General features: G+C 31.8%; 1 pseudogene; it reads right to left on the bottom strand.

Annotated features, from left to right (window-relative positions):
* Positions 1 to 543: 543 nt before the first annotated feature.
* On the bottom strand, positions 544 to 1030 carry LOC131656978 (uncharacterized; annotated as a pseudogene).
* Between the last annotated feature and the right edge of the window lie 16355 nt (positions 1031 to 17385).

Below are 17385 nucleotides of genomic sequence, written 5' to 3' on the forward strand. Positions count from 1 at the left end.
ATTAAAAATAATTTATATATAAATTATTTGGAATTCCTCATATCTTTTAAAAATTTATTTATATTTACTATAATTTTAATCACGTTTCAGCATATGATATAAATTATTAAATTATAAATTCTAATGAAACTCGTGCAATGCTTGGGCCATATATCTAGTTACAAATAATTCTCTAATATAATAGATATTTGATTATAAAATAAAAGAGTCTTTTTAAATAAATAAATAAAAAGATAAATCTACCCTTTAAAATCTTAATTTATTTTAGTAGAGCTGTCCTTTTAAATTTACAAAATAAATTTATTAAATTAGTAGTAGAGATATACTTCATATTTACATTCAACTAAATCTTAACTTTCTAAAATCAAATTATAATCTTGCAAATATTCATCATCAAAAATATTTTTTATTTTATAATTAATAAAAATTATATTTTAGTTATGCAGTATAAAATACAATTAGAAAAAAAACATGTATATAAAGATTTTAACGCTGGTATCTTATAATTTAAAATGTAAAAATCTATATACCAACATAATCATCCTAAACAAGACGACGTCTACGATACCCTTCACATTCACGGTCATCTGCCAAATCAATCTCAACAACTTTAACATAAAAAATAATCTTAAATCCCTTGTTTCCACACTTTCTCCCCAATTTAACGGCATTTTGGACCTATATAAGCTGCCAAATCAGAGCTTATGGGTAATTTTGATAATTTTTGAGCCACATCAAAGGAAGAAAAGCTTGGATTTTTAATGAAATAGAAAAGAGGAATCTTTACCTTGTACCTAATCTTTGGTGACACAATGAAATTACTTTTCGTTGCTAAAGGTGGAATAATTTTAAAGGGTTGAACATAGAACTTATAGAATCCTTGAACATGAAGTTCTATTGTTGCTACTTTTTCTTTATCTTCTGATATTTCTGTGGTTATGGTGTGAGTATAGTTTTTGCTTGGTATTTTAAATTTTGATTGATTAAAGGAAAGTGAAAAAAGGTTTGTGGGGTTAGATGAAGAAGACATTGTTGCTTTATTGAAAGGCAAAGGAAAAAAAGAAAAGATACCTAGAGAAATATGAAGAGTAAGGTGAATGTATCTCACTTTTGTAGTTTGGTTAAATATATAATATTTTCACTCTACATATAAAACTTAGAAAAAGTACAAGAAATTAAATTTGAATTTATATGTATTAAAATTGATATTATTTATTGGTTCAGGCTAACCCGTGGACACTAGTTAACAATTTGAAAGTAAAAAAAAATTATATGAAATGATATCTTTTAAATATTTTTTTAATCTCTTAAAAATGGTCCAATTTAACATAAATGTTAGGCATCGATGAAACCAAGTTTGTTATGTGAGACAAAAATGTAGTTACAAATGAATAAGGGCCAGTTTGTTTCAACTTTAAAAAAATGGATTTTTTCTTTGTATTTTTGAAAATAGATTTTCTAAAACCGTTTTTCAAAATATTACAAGTTTTTTTATATTCATTTTTTCTAAAATGAAACACTTAATTTGACATCCTATAACATAAACATACATAACTGAAGACCAAAACTTAGTCAAAATTATAATTTTTTCAAAAAGTTGTATTTCAAAAATGATTTTTATGAAAATCTATTTGAAATAACTTCAAAATTAAGTGATTTTTTGAAATTTTGATATCCAAATTTTTTCTCCATAAATAGATGAAATACCTAAAATCACATTTTAAGAATAACTATTCAAACAAAATTTTCATTTGAAGCTTTTATAAAAAGTTTCTTTGTAAAAATATTTTTCACAAAATTTGATAACACTATAAAAATCATTTTTAAAAAAGCCAAAACAAACGGGCCCTAAGTCTTTCAATAGTTATGCTAGGGCTATGCAAAGACCCAAAAATGACAAAAAAATGGTAACGTGGAGTGTAGAGGTAAGAGGGTAGCAGGTCTTTTCCACAACTATAATTTTTCTTATATGGTAGATAGTGCTTGAAAATTTTTGAACATAACTCCTTTTGACTATATTGAATTGTACTTGATAATTTTTTATAGATTAATTATTCACCAATTTATTGATACAAAATTTCTTAGATTTTGTAACAATTGATCACTCATATGAAATATCCATGCATCTCAATAAACAAAGAATATAATATGAAAAATTTATAGGAATTGATTTCCTCCTTTTTGTAGGGTTATTGGACAAGGAGCCAATTTTCACATAAATTGTATTTTATGCGATAATGGTATTGAAGATTCTCAACATGTCTTCTTTCAGACAGCTAGAATTTTTTATAAATAATTAAATTTTTAAATTTTAATACCAAACTAACCAATCTATCTCCATAATTCTCAATATAAGTGCTCCAGACCTCTGTCCATTTTATTCATGTTGAAGTGTACGTACTAGCCAAAGATCTACAATACATGGTGACTATTTTGTATGCTTTCAGCCAACTTGGAACACAGGAAGAATTTATGGCAAATTGAGTGTTCGAATTCTTGTTAATACATTATTACCCCTTCTTAATTATCTGCCACTATACATAATTAAGGGCAAATTGAGTCTAAATCAACTAAATATCAGATAATTAGTTGCTTTTGGTTACATTATAATGCTGGTTTGGAACAAAACTAGCTGCAAATGTTTTTTTAAATATTATAATATTGTAACAAAGTTTAATTTCAACCAAACCTTCCTATATGCAAAAGCTTTTTAGATGCTGCTACTGCTACTGCTACATGACATAAAGTTCTGCTGCTACAAAATATATCTTCCCAATGCATATTTTTGTTGCTTCATGTTCTTTTTCTTTCCCCTTTTTTTTTTCTTTTTCTCGATTTCCTTCTCTTTCTCATTCTCACCTTCTTTCATTTTCTTCTTCTTATTCTCTTTCTTTCTCATTTATTTCACTCATCCTTCTTCTATCCATATTTTAATTTGTTGTCTTCAAATAAATTTGGGAATACATTTCAGATTAGGGTTTTTAAAAATTTATTTATTTTCTTCTTCAACTTTCATTTTTAACCAATATCTTATTTGACCATTTTTAACTTTCTTTTGCTTATTCTATTCCAGGTTATAAATTTGTCTTTCCCCTTGATATGATGCTTTCATTAGGTATGTTTTGTTCTACTTAATCACTATATATTTCTTTTATACGTTTATCTTGGTGATATTTTTCTTTGACAAGTCATTGAATTCGTTGTGTTCTCTTCTGGTTGGTTGGTTTAGTATTTTACATAAATGTGTGAATCAAAATCCTAAGAAAAAAATTTGATAGATCTGGAGAAAATTATATTTGGAGAAAAGCGATGTAAATATGGAGAATCAAATCGGTAGAAAATCCTTTTGTTTGATTTCTGTCATTTGTATTAAATATCCATTCTGCTTCTTTTTCATAAATCTCTTTTTTACTCTACCATCCTAAGGATTTTCTAAAGAAATTTGTGTTTTAAACACAACACATGAACATTAGGTTTATTTAAATAAATTTGTGTTAAGTATACACACAAATAAAATGTTTAGTTTTTATTTTCAGGTAATCTTGCTTTGAAAATAAAAAAGATGGAAGGTAAGAAAAATGTAAGAACTACAAAATCAAGTAGCAATGAATAAAAATAAAAAATTGTTTTTATATTTATTTTGTATATACTTAAGATTTTATTTTTTTTTGTGTTTACTAACTTGGAGATCTTTGAAATAATTTGATAATTTTACTTATTTATCCTGCTTGAACACAATCCTTTCTACTGGATTTTAATTTTTATGAATTATTAATATTTGACTTTTAGATTTGATTTTCAATTGAAGCTCTAAGGAGTACATTCATGGAGTAGTATTGAGATTTAGATAAGGTGATTTATATCTCATTATCTATTTTATTAATTTTTGTGTCTCTAATTTTTTTTGGATAATTAAAAATGTCAAATTTTTCCGTCTAATTATCTGATACAATTTATAATTGTTTTGTTCAGTTTGATATTGAAATTGCAACTCATAATCAAATAATTTTACATTTAATATTCATATTCAAATCTACAAAAATATTGTGGAAAAACCTTTGAATGTGCATAGTTATTAAATTATAGAGTAATTTACATTGTATAATTTTTTTGTCATTGACCTGACTAATATGTAGAGAGATTAATGGGAGCTTGAACCATAATGATATATTGTATTGTAAAAGTATAAATTATTATGGTTTCTGTCAGCTTTTCTAGCTTGTAGCGTACACATTACTTCCATCATTAATATCACATCAACTTGCATAAAAAATACAATAAACATACAATTTATATATAATTTATATTAGGTCATAATTTTAAAAATCAATTTGAAAAATTGAACATTAATTGGAAATAGAAATTAAAGAGAAACTAAATATCATTAATGATCTTTTTTAATACAATTCATTATTTATAATTTAATTACATTTATTTATTTCTTTCTTGCTAGCAAATAATTAAGAAAATTATTTATAAAATAATAACTATTGTCGCGTTAAACTTTAAAATTTATAACTATTTAGATATTTTATTTTTCAACAAAAATAACAATTAAAATAAATTAAAAAGTATATATTTCGAATTATGAACAACCGCCTAAATATTGAAATGTATTCGATTTCTGGTATGCTGAAATGCATTTAATTGTACCCGGACATAGTTTGAAACAGCCTAAAGTTTTTCAGCATATTTTGAAACATTTAATCTTACCATAATTTTTGATACGGGCATATTTTGAAATATATAGGCTTTTGCAACCTCATTGAAACAAGTTTTTTATTTCTGGTATGCTGAAATGCATTTAATGAATAGTGACTAATATCCTCGAGATGTACATTATCATAATCTCACCATATCTCCATTCTCTGGATTTCTCATCATTGCTTTTGATTTTTTTTTCAACCCACTTTCTTCAACAAACAAAACCCATCTTCTGAAACAAACATATTTATGGATATATCTTCTCTCAACAATTTAATTAATTAATGTTATTAATTAAAATTTATGCAATTAAAATAAAAATTTATTTATTTTCTAAGTGATTTTTGTTTTTGTTTTAAAAACTGAAAAAAAAAATTAATTTTAATATCTTTTGTTACATATATTTTTATAAATGTAAAAAAATAAATTATTGATATAAATATTTTTTATAAACGGGAAACAGTTTACTATTGGAACAATTATTTTTATAAATGAGAAAAAGTATATTGTTGATATAAATATTTTTATAAACGGAAAATGTGTATTATTGAACAAATATTTATTAACACAGGAAAAAACGTATTGTTGATTTAACAATATTGATATCATTTACATTTCATCTTCTAAATAAATATACAATAAATAATTTTTTTTGATTTAACAATTTAATTTTTTTTCATTTTATTTTTATATATATTAACAACAAATGCGCGTACTATACCAGTACCCATGCGAATGCACGGGTATCCCGCTAGTTTTATTCATGTTGAAGTGTACGTACTAGCCAAAGATCTCCAATACATGGTGACTATTTTGTATGCTTTCAACCAACTTGGAACACAGGAAGAATTTATGGCAAGATATTGATAGGATTGGCAGCACCATTAATTATCCTTGGATTATTATAGGTGACTTTAATAATGTGCTCAAGAGCAATGATAGGATTGGAGGGAGTCTTGTTCAGGAAAATGAGTACAAAGACTTTGCCTTAATGATGCAAAACCTGGACCTCTTTGAAGCAAGATCTAAGGGGTGTCACTATATTTGGACCAATAAAAGAACCATGAATCCCATTTATTCTAGTATAGATAGAATGATTGGAAATGTTGACTGGTTCCAAAAGTATAACAATGCCACTATGGAAGTCCTAAAACCTAGAATATCTGATCATGCACCTATAATGGTTGAAGATATTAAACAGATGCAACAAAGAAGAACTCTTTTCAGGTTTTTGAGTTGTGTGACACAGGAAATTACATACATCTAGTTGGTCTCAATGAGCAGGCAATCTGAGTTGAGAGGCGCAACTATGTACAAGCTTTGGACTAAGCTTAGAAGACTACAACCTATCCTCAAGCCCTTGAATAAAAGGTTCATTGATATCCAAATTCAGATTCAAAAGGCTAGAGATACTCTAAAGTAGGCTCAAGATAATTTGCAACATAATCTGTTTGGTAGTAATGCTATTGAAAGAGTGAAAACTTGTACTGATCAAGTTGTTAGATTAATCAGATTGAAGAATTTATTTTGATGCAAAAAGCCAAGATTAATTGGCTGCAATTTGGAGATTGTAATGATTCTTTCTTTCATGTATCTGTTAAGGAAAAGAACAAACATAAAGGCCTATACACTCTGTCTACTTTGGATGCATCCAGCCTCACCAATCATGAATCCATTGAGGATGAAGTCTTAAAATTCTATACTAAACTAGCGGGAACTAGAACTGAGGAACATGATAGCATTGATCTTCCTGCTATAAGGCTCACCAAACCCATTGAAGAGAATGAGATTTGAAAAGCCCTGTCTAGTATAGACAGCACTAAAGCTCCAAATATGGATGGATTTAATGCTTTCTTCTTAAAATTTGCCTGGCCTATAGTTAGAAAGGATGTGACTGACGCTATCAAGGAATTTTTCCAGAAGAGGTACATATACAAAGCTTTTAACTACTCTTTAGATAATTTGATACCTAAGACTTATAATGCTGATACAATTAGAGATATGAGACCAATTTCTTGCTGTAGCACTTTTATAAGACCCTCTCTAAAATCCTTACCACTAGATTGGGAAAAGTCATAAATGAGATTATTGATGATAGTCAGTTTTCTATTTTACCTGGTAAAATTATACATGACAACTGACAACATAATGATGGAACAAGAGCTTATCAGAGGTTATGGTAGGAAACACATCTCCCATAGGTGCATGATTCAGATAGATATACAAAACCCTATAATACTATTGAGTTGTCTACCCTCATACACATCCTCCAGGAGGTAGGTTTCCCTAATATGTTTGTTGATTGGATTGCTGCTTGTGTTATAATTGTCTCTTACAAGTTATGTATAAATGGAACTCCTTCTAGAATCTTGAAGGCCAAGACGGGTTGAGACTGTTAGCTGAAGATTTCGACTAGCAGATCGTGATACCTTGAAGTGTTGGATTATGATGAAGAAATAGTTCTCATAGAGATAGTTAAGGATTTTCTCCTTGGAAGAAGTATTATTCAACCAAGAGTAATTTTCTTCATATTTACAAGTGTCCTTCGACGGAAGCGCTAACATGATCGAAATGCCAAAGCGGGAAGAATTGAATTTCAAATGGAGCAGTTTTGCTTAACGGACGCGTGGGAACATCTGAAACGAAGTGAGCGTTTGATATATCGAACGTGGCAAAGATCTTTGTAGAGACCGTTAGGGTCGAAGTAGTATAAATAGGAGTACTATTGTTTAGTTTGATATGTTCGAATCAATATACAGAAAATTCACAAAATTACTCGAAGTACCGGCGCGAGAGAAAAAAGTCTTTGCTGAAACAATGTATGCGTGAAGGACATCATGTTTACATATTTCTATGTTATTTATTCAATGCAAAGTTATATGTAAAATTTATTTGTTTATACAGTTGCTTTATTTCATTTCAAAGTCATTTATTTATTGCACTTTACGTTAGAAAGTTGTATGTTTCTGCAAACTAGAAAGATTATTGAACATGAATCAAATTACTAAAACACTATTCGACAATGTCCTAGGATCAATCTAGTCGATCCTGCGAGTAACCAGATTGTATAAACACTTTGGAGGACTAGCGGTTGTTTGTCAGAAATCACTGGTAAACAGAGACATGGTGACCCCATCTCACCCTTACTCATTATATTGATCATGGTATATCTTAGAGTTTTGCAAACTCTTGCTCTGAACCCTAACTTTAATTTCCATCCCAAGTGTGATAAGATGAAGATAACCAACATATGCTTTGTAGATGATCTCCTTCTGTTTGCTAGAGGTGACTTCGAATCTGTCAGGCTCATGACGGAGAAAATCAGAAAATGTACTGCTACTACAGGACTTAAAGCTATCTTACCCAAGAGTAAAATTTACTTTGGTGATGAGGAGAAAGAACATCGATCATAGGGTACATAGAGCACTCGTCTAAACACAACCTCCGTTCCTTCATAAAGGTGAAGTTCAACCAATGTGTTAGTTACATGGGAACGATGATGCTTATGTAACATAGCAGGCAAGCACCTTCGTCTCAAAAAAGATCTATGAAAACGTGTCTACCGTTTCTAGGCCTTGGGGATGCAAAAATCAGGAGAGGTGGTTTTTGAATCTCTTAGGAGAAAAAGTGTTTTCTTCAATTAAGTCTATAGAGGTCTGATATGTCTTCAAATGCCTAGTTGACATCTTTTAGAGGTTTACCTCCAACTCCTTTTGGAAAACCGCTAGAAGATATATGTGAATGTAGTTGGTCTCTTGATTTACTTATGGAGTCCGAGGTATCCTCACACCCTAGGGAGGAACCCATTCTTATGGGATTTGGATGGATACCTTTTTGGGATACGTTTTTGAGATGAATATGAAGCATGCATACAGTCCTAAGGTTTCATCTACCTTTAAGACTTCGCTAGTATGAATGGAGGCGTGGTTGGTGGTTTGTTATGCTTGTGTTCGCGACACATGTCCCTTGATATTTCACTGTCATAGTAAAGGTTAAGTGGGAATTCATAAGATGATTTTTCATAGATGGCACCAAATGATATGGAAAACCTTTATCTTCAAGCGTTGGGTCGGTGATATTGTTGAATATGAAATCCTCCTTGATGAACGCCTTCTATTGTTGTATCGGATGGTGAGTACCTGTCTATGACTAGATAGCTTCGTTTACTACTACGAAAAACGAATTTTACAACGGTTAGAAAAGATATATAATCACATAGGTCCTGGCGTTGTTACATATAGAGTTTTGTTGTAAATGTGTTACTTACAATCACGGTCATGGGACCGTTGTAGTATACTGGAAAGCGCACGCGATATCATAACAGTTAGTTAACTCAACCGTTGTGATAGACCTAAAGGTCCCAGGTTCGATTCTTAGCAGCGGCATTTTGGAGTTTATATTATTTCTACGTTCAATATACAACCGCCGTTAGTTTTTATAACCGTTGTCAAAATATATATTATTTTAAAAAAGAAATTCTCTGCTTTTAAAAATATACACCCATTTGTGAATTGAATATCAAAACTTGTATTATATCAATGATACAATTCCATTAGGTACCAAACAATCCATAATGTACACATCATTACATCAAATTATGCATAAGAAGGAGTTCAAGGATCATCAAAGAAGGGAAAACAATTTGAAAAGACAAAGAGATGTAATTATCCAACAGCTCGAGGAAGCTAGTCATCCAGAAGATCTTTCCAAATCCCAAGAGAAGAAAATATGTAGTACTTCTGCTGAAACTCCATCCAAAAAATCAGAGAAGAAGAACAACCAAAACACAAAATGAGTACTTCATCCAATAGTGAGATAACAAAAGCTGCTACCAAACCTTTGAGACCCAGGAGAGCTCCCAGGAAGAGGAGATCAAGAAGAATAAGAAAGGTGAAAAGGCCAGTCATCATCGATTTTGATGATGATGATGAAGCATATTATACTTGGTCAAACCTTCTCTCAGCCAAAGGATTTAAATATGATTAATAAAAATGAACTTTTTATAAGTTTATTTAATGAAATTTTTATTCTATGGTTTCTTATTTGTAAGCTTAAGGTTACATCTAATCTAGAGCTTTCTTATATGATTAAGGTTTCTTATATGATTAATCTATCAGGTTTTATCCTATGCTACTAAATCTGAATAAAACCAAATCATAGTTGCAACAAAACAAAAATAAATGAAATGCTTCATACACAAAATCTAAAACATAAACAATATCTATAATATAAGAAAATTAATGGCTCTGGAAAAGATCAAATTAACCTTTCTTCTTTACCCTCTACCTCACTGGTTTGGGGGTAAAATGTGTCCAAAATTTACTTTTTCTAACCAATGTGTACTTTTGGTTTCAACTTAATTTTAGTTACATGGAGTTGTTCTATTTATCACATGCTTTTTGAATTGGTAGTTGAAATGAGACAATAAATAACTTTTCCAAAGTACACATACATTGAAAAGGTACTCTTTTGGTTTCCCACTTCCCCGTGCGTGTACTAATGCTTTCTATGCATTTTGAAAATTTGAAACCTAATTTCACTATCTTATGGAACTGTGCCACTTTTCAGCACCTGCTAATGTCACTTCCTGAACCATTGCTTTGTACGACGAAAGCATTTGTTCCCTATTTTTTTTATATCACATCTTCATTATTTTGGAGCATAGTTTCTCTGCCTTCAAGAACTTCTACCGCTTCTTCTCTCCTCATTCCTTCCTTGAACGATTTTCAGAACAGAAGAAATGGCTAGACCTTTTGAGGAACTGAAACACATTAACGACTCAAAGGAGCTGTGGAAAATCGCTGTTCGAATCCATCACAAATGGACCATTGTTTCGAAGAACAAGGAACATTTTGAGATGATACTATGCAATAAAGAAGTAAGTTTTATTTATGTTGCTGTTGTGACCCATCTATTTTAATTGTTTGTTGTTTCATTTTCCAGTTGTGACTCTGTGTTGTCGGTTTTTGTTTTCACAAGTTCATGGTTTTTGAAGATGATGGTTTAGAAACGGTTCTTTTAGAAGTTTAAGCGATAAACATAGTTCATGGTTTTCTTTATGAAGATTGATGTTCCGAAAGTTATTTCGTTTAACATGTTGTTTTGTTTGTGGTTTATAAGTTATGGTTTATGCTTTCATGGATTTTAGGGTATTTCGTGTCTTTCGGATTCATGGTTTATGAAGATGATGGTATAAAAATGCTTCCTTTTAGAAGTTTAATTTGTTAACATAGAACATGGTTTTTAGGTTTATGGTTGATGTTTTTTCTTTCTGGTATAACCGGGTTTAAGCCATAGTTTTCAAACCATATACCATTTTGGAACTAAACATTCTGTTTTGGAACCATTTTCAAACCTGTCATGAATCCTCTGTTTGCAATGGTTTATGGTTTATGTTTGATTTTGAAACTATGGTTTATGTTTGATTTTGAAAGACTTCATTTTTTGCATTTCAGGGATGTGATATTCAATGTAGAGTTCCTACTATGTATAAGCAAGCTTTTGATTCGGTGTTGATGGTCAATAGCACATATACAATATCTAACTTCCAGGTATCCTTGAATGATATGTTGTTCAAACCTACCGAACACAAATTCCTGTTGACTTTCACTGGTGGCACTTCTGTAACTGACATAAACAAGCATGACATACCTCCTAAACCCCTGAACTTCACACCTTTTGCTGAAATTTTAACAGGGGAATGGAAGAGGGATGTTTTAATAGGTCTGCATTATTTTTTCTCCTTTTACTAATCTATTTTTAAGCATTAAAAGATAAATATTATATATGGTATTTCATGATTTCCTCAGATGTCATAGGAATGGTCTCGGAAATTGGCTACACCCAAATTCAAGCTGGAAACAAGAAGCAACAGATAAATTTGGTCTTGAAGGATTTATGGTAAGTATGCAATATATGTTTTTCATACCATCTATGCAATTCTTTAATTTGACATTCTGTTCTTTATATGTGTAGCAATAATATCCTTAATTGTACATTGTGGGAGGGATACGCTATGCAGTTTCATGAATTCCATAGACAAAGAAAAGATCTTTCTTCACCAACTGTTATTGTTTTGCAATTCGCTAAAGTCAAAGAGGAAGGTCTATTGTCTTTGCTTTTTCTTGATCGCCACGTTTAGCTATCCATTGTCCATATCGTGACCCTGCATTTAACCATTTTATCTTACATTGTATATTTCATTATTCGTAGGAAAATATCCTGTGTGTGTTTCAAACACATTTAATGTAACAATGTTGCACATCAATGATGACCTTGTTGAAATTAAGGAATTCTTTAACAGGTTTGTCACTATAGCATATAACTTAATTATCTTTTCATGCCAACTGCAAATCTATAACATGTTTTATATTTCTTAATCATGTATTCTTCTTTTCTGGTAGTATCCCAAAACTTGGATTAGGAGATACATCCATGTCTCAACTGTCTCAGACATCTGGAAGTTCACAGATGACCCCGTACGACAAGTTTATGCATAAGGCTGTCGTTCTTCCAATGTGTGATATTATAAAGCTGAATACTGTGCGTGCTATCCCACTGATACAGTTTCATTTTTTTATGGCACTGATTATTTGATATTTTCTAACTAGCCAATCTCATTATGTGCATTCTTTCCCATCTGTCAATATGTTCACATAATAGACCACACAATGTGTCACCGGTTGTAAAATCAAATAACTAAAAGCTGCACAAGGGGGTTGGTATTATCTCGCATGCCATGCTTGTCCAATGTTTGCAAAAGGAAATCAACCACCTTATGTTTGTAGTGCCGGACATGCTACGGAAACTGAAATTTTAAGGTGGCATCTATTTATTCATATGCCAGATTAATTACTTGCTCCTACCTCATCATGAAGTTATTTATTAAACATTCATTACACTTTCATAGGTATAGAATTCTCATTGATGTTATCAACAATGGATCTCGAGCTACATTTGTTTTATGGGACCGCGAGTGCACATAACTACTGGATGTTACAGCAGCTCATATGCATAACACCCTTCTTGAGGTGGGATTTTCTGAGTTTTATCAATCCTTATTTTTTATGTATGTTGCAAGTATGTTGCAAGTATGGTAATACTTTGCTATTTGCTATAGGCTGGTGTAACAAACCCATTGGAATATCCTGTAGCACTGGATCGTTTAGTTGGGCTGAAGTTGGGATTTAAGGTCAAATGGCAACCTGATTGGGATAACGGAACAATTGTTTCTATATACAGGGATGAAGCTGTCATGTTAAAGCTTTTGCACTCATTTGGACAAGAAACGGTATTTATAACAAACAATATCATTATTGACAAATGTTTTTATGTTATGATCCTCCTTAAAAATATATATCTTAGCCATTTTTTATGCATTATATACAAGTATGTTGTTTCCATCTATAACATGTTTATTTACATATCAAAAGGGTGCGACTTCTATTTTATTCACATCTGCAAATTTTCTCTTTATTCACAACTGGATGAGAGTGTTGATGAGGCTATACCAATTGAGGGATGGACTGTGGTTGCCGTAAGGATTTGTTGTTAATATATGTATCGGTTATATTCTCAGCTGTATCGATTATATTCTGTTCATAAACTGTGGTTACTCTTGAAATTGCATTAGAACTTTTATCATTATTATGTTGCATTTTTACTCTAACTTTTGTTTTCCACTAATTTTTTCAGGACCTTGAAATTACATCAGAACTTAACCCTCAACCTGTTACGCCAACCTCTGCCACTAAAAGAATTGCGCCTCCTATTTCTACCGAAGATGCAGCAAGCTCTGAAATCCAGCAGGGAGACCATTCCTCCACCAAATTGAAAAAAATTATCAAGATGGAGAAAACTGCTACATGATGCCATGTTGTTTTAATGACTGGAAAAGTCATGGATTTGTCTTATCGTATTTATATATTGCCTTTTGTTGGGAGGTTTCAAACCTTCTGTTAAAATTGGAACAAAATTGTAATGACTGCTTTTGACTATAGTTCTGTTTAAAAACATATGCAACAGAAATTATGGAGGTCATTATGTAAAAACTATGTTCTAAAAACTTAAGTTTTATCAATTTCTTAGTGGTTTTGGAGCTGAAATTTCTCCATATATCGCCCTAATATAGTTCTGTGCTTTTAATATCGTATTCATCGTGTTTGCTGAATTGTGAGATAATGTAGATCAGGAAATCCAATGTATCTTAGGAAGTTGATGTGTGGCTGTCAAGTTGCTCATAGTTTGGAGGTTTTGATTTTCAGTGTCTGCAATTGCAAGCTATCACAGCCTGTTATATGATCAATTCTATTTCTGCTGAATAAACCATGTGTTGTTAGATATTTTCTACATGTCCCATACACTTTATTGCAACATCTAAGTATTTTATAATTTGATTATAAAATAAACAAGGGTTGTTCCCTTTTTATACGCATGTGCTTATTTGGTTGTCACAAGCAAAAAACCAGTCAAGCAAAGTTATTCATTCCTATTTACAAATTCAGCCAACCAAATTCTATGATAACTCAACCAAATATTAATCAAAGGACAACCATACTACATTTCTCAAATATATCAACAACATTTTACCACCAAACATTTATCAAATATATCACCAAAAATGCTCAAATAGTTGTTTATTTCATTGTTTGACTTTGTATTTGCTCATCACATCTTACTGTCACATTCTGATTTTCACCTTTCTTTAATCACCAATTTAGTACAAATATTTGAGATACTTAAACACTGTATAGCAGTTTGATAGACACACTAATGATGGCTACTTTCCTGCAAACTGTCCACACCTACTATAACTACAATGTTTCTGCTTCACTTTTATACACTGCTTCCAAGATATATCAAAAAGCATTTTACCTAATATTTTGATGCATATTTCATACTCCCGCCTGATTTTCTTTTCTTAGTTCTAGGCTGGTAGGGGTTATATTTTTTTGATGCATAGTAGGTACTCCCGCCTCATTTTTAAATGCTATATCTCTATACACCATTGATATCACACCTTTGCCTAATTTAAGTATGAGTTCATAACAGAAAGCAACACCCACCTATGATACTAACTAAGTCAAATCTTTTGTGATATCACAAAAACTACTTAACTTTTATTTCTTCTGAGTTAACTTACCAATGGATTCATCACAACCTAACTCTTCTGAAACTGCTGCATTCATGGCTAGAAAAAGGCGCAAGCTGACATTGATGAACAAAAAAATAGCATCATCAACGACCAACAAAGAAAATCATAACCCATCGCAACCGGGGTATATAAATGTTACTCCTACATCAAACCCGTCACTTAACAATCGGACACCTCTAACAACAACTTTACCAAACACACTTCATACGGTTCTGAGAATTCTGACTCTGACTTTCTCAATTCTAATGAAGATGAATGCCATGTTACGGTTGCTAGGGGAAATCCAAGTCAACAGGGTTCTATGTTTTTCAAACACCCTGCCTTAACATTCTTTACTTATTTTCAAACTCATTAATTCCCTTATAGTTAATTACTTATTTACAAACATCAACAATGGTTTGCATATGCAGAATATTCAGATATAGGTGACCCTATTTGGGAATGCCAGCATTGTGAAACCTTACTGTGGTATCAAGAGCGCAAAGGAAAATCAAAACATACAACAATCCCAAAGTTTTCTGTCTGTTGCAAAGGAGGGAAAGTTGTGCTGCCTATGCTACAAACACCTCCGCCTTAATTGAATAGATTACTGTTCGATCACGGTAGTCCCGACACATCAAACTTTCAAAGTACCATTCGAACTTACAATGCTATGTTTTCATTTACTTCGCCGGGAATGAAATTTGACACCAAACCAATCAAGGGGACAGGTCCTCCTACATTGCAGTTGCATGGTCAGACTTGCCACCGAATTGGAAGTTTGCTACCCGAGACGGGACAAACTCCAAAATATGCTCAATTATATATCTTTGATACCGACAATGAAGTCAATAACAGAATCAAATGCTTCGGGTATAACTTCTGACTTTAATGCAGATCCAACCGTGGTGAATTTTTACATTGTTCCTGAAATATGGTCTTTTTTTGTCATTCATTTTGCAGGGACAGTGACAATATTAGAGAATCAGTGGTCGCCAGCTTATTGAAAATGTTGGATGAGAATAATCCTCATGCAAAAGCTTATAGAATGGCAAGGGATTCTCTGAAAAAGAATGCATACCAGGAATTGAAGCTGAAACTTATTTCTGATCGACAAACCGATGGTCGTGTCTATAACCGTCCTACTGTATCTAAGGTTGCTGCTCTAATAGTTGGGGATATAGACTCTGCATCTCAGAGAGACATAATTGTTCAGCACAACAATGGTCATTTACAAAGAATCGATGAATTCCATGCAAGTTACCTTGCATTTCAATACCCTCTGATTTTTCCATATGGTGAAGATGGTTATAGACCAAATATACTCAACAAATTTAGGCATGAAAAGGAGGTTACAAAGCAAAATCGACAGACAATAAAGATGTGGTTATGTTTTCGATTACAAGGACACAAAAGCGAAGCCAAAACACTGTTGCATTCAAGAAGATTATTCCAACAATTCTTGGTAGATGGCTACGCCATGATGGAGTCGGAACTCCTTAATTAGTTGAGGAAGAATCAGTCAAAACTTCGAGTTGGAAAATACCCAAAGCTATCTGAACAACAACAAGCTGGTCAGTCCACTCAACATGTCAAAAGAGGGAAACGAATTGTATTACCTTCCTCTTATGTTGGTAGCAAGAGATACATGGATCGACTCTATTTTGATGGAATGGCCATTTCCAGTGCTCTTGGCTTTCCACTCTTATTCATTACTTTTGAATGCAATCCTAACTGGCCTGAAATTACCCGGTTGTTATCGAAAGAAAATTTAAAGCCACATGATCGACCGGATATCATTTCCAAGGTCTTCAAAATCAAGTTCGAGGAGCTAATGATAGATTTAACTAAAAGACACATTCTTGGAAAGGTCCTGGCATGTAAGTAATGATATTTGTCTCCTAATGTATGAAAATATATTAGTATATATATATATTCATTTTGTTGTCACCTAATGTATGTGTATATCCTTTTTTTTGAAATTTCCCTTTATGATTAACATAGTGTGATGCTCATGATTTGGTGCAGTCATATATACAATCGAATTCCAGAAAAGAGGTTTGCCGCATGCACACATCCTACTTTTCTTACATCCACAGAGTAACTGCCTTCCCCGTCCGACATTGACAATCTCATAACCGCTGAAACTTCCTGATCCACTTATTCATCCAAGGTTGTATCACTTAGTAAAGACAAGCATGATGCACGGTCCTTGTGGTATGGCACGACTAAACTCGACGTGCATGAAAAACAATAAATGCTCTAAGTTTTTCCCCAAAAAGTTCAATGAAACAACCATTGTTGATAACGAAGGCTATCCTCTCTACAAGCGAAGTGCCAAAACACACTATATTGTTAAGAATGGTATATCCTTGGACAATAGACATGTCGTTCATTATAACACAAGGTTGCTTTTAAAATACCAAGCTCACATTAATATGGAATGGTGTAACCAAAGTACTTCCATCAAGTACCTGTTCAAGTATATTAACAAAGGGTACGATAGAATCACGACATCCATATATACAATCGAATTCCAGAAAAGAGGT

Source organism: Vicia villosa, linkage group LG3 (assembly GCF_029867415.1).
Source record: "Vicia villosa cultivar HV-30 ecotype Madison, WI linkage group LG3, Vvil1.0, whole genome shotgun sequence".
Classification (NCBI taxonomy): Eukaryota; Viridiplantae; Streptophyta; class Magnoliopsida; order Fabales; family Fabaceae; genus Vicia; species Vicia villosa.